We start from the raw sequence: 1,332 nt of genomic DNA, 5'->3' as shown, positions 1-1,332 counted from the left end.
TTAGGGGAAAATAGGCTCTCTGTGTAGTTTTTTCAGCTTTCCACAAAAAAAAAAAATTAAATACATTCTCTCTGTTTTGCTCCAAGCCTATAATAATCCATCTTAATGAGGTGTCAATCAAATGACTATTGTGTGTTTTCCCTCATATTCCTTTCACATATTATTTTGTCAATACATCTCACTGGCTTTGTCTAGCGAACTGTATTCTCTCTCGCTATCAGAAGAAGGTGCAGTAATGAAACGGTCTGTTCTCTCACTAGTCTGTTAATTACTTCTCTATTTATTTAGCGGTTGTGCTGTAGTGATGGGAGGCCCTGGGGATTGTCTGACTCCCATGCTAAATAACCTGCATTCCAATCCCTTGATGCCCAGGCTAATACCATCCTCACTTTCATCTCCACAGCCTGACAAATTAGCACCCATCTGATTCCCCATAGTGAAAAATAAGGGGAGAAAGGGCCGCACAGCATCCTGGAGGAATATTCTGACCACTGAAATATCAGTTATGTATAGATATCTCTGTCGGGAAGAACTTGTTCCTGGAGTTTTGTAAATATAAGTAAATGTTTTAGTCCCAACCCATATTATCTGTAAAACATCTTGTCCATTAAAATTATATATTTTTTTTACATGAAGCAACATCCTCTCTGTGAAAAAAAAAAAAAAACTTTATACAATGCCATTTTCTGTCTTGTTTCAAAATAATCTTAATTATTATTATTATAAATAACAATTATATATATTCCTATTTTAAGCATAATCACAAAATTTTGTTAGATTTATGCTTAAAACAAGATGGAAAATACTGTTATATTATTGAATTCTTAGCTTGATGCTTAAAACAAGAAAAAAAATTATTACAAAATATTTTTATAATATATAAAATTATATAATATATTCTAATATATGAAATATTCTATATAATATTTATTATATATTCTATATATATTTTGTCTCAAATAAATTCATCTTTACTGAATGTTTTTGGATAGTTTTACTTAAAAAAATTTTTTTACTGCTGATTAAGAAAATATGTTTTGCTGTGTGTGCAAAGTTTAGCATGCTAACCCATGCTGTCCCTCATGCTCGCTCAGAGTACAATCACAAAGGCAGTAGGAACGCTAAGGTAAAGAGGCAGAACCCAATATGAATGCAGAAAACTTTTTTTTCTCCTGTTTTTGGATCTGTTTTCCCCTTGCACTTACCATAGTTGCTTAAAGTGTTACATGGCACAAATCTGATCCTAGGTCAGCATTTCATCATCAAACCGCTCCCTGCAGGAGGGCCTCTCACTCTGGCCTTTAGTTGTTGTTAGAGAAATTGCTAGAATCT

This window comes from Sinocyclocheilus rhinocerous, unplaced genomic scaffold (genome assembly GCF_001515625.1).
Source record: "Sinocyclocheilus rhinocerous isolate Xijiao unplaced genomic scaffold, SAMN03320098_v1.1 scaffold31, whole genome shotgun sequence".
Lineage (NCBI taxonomy): Eukaryota > Metazoa > Chordata > Actinopteri > Cypriniformes > Cyprinidae > Sinocyclocheilus > Sinocyclocheilus rhinocerous.
This window is presented reverse-complemented; position numbering follows the sequence as displayed.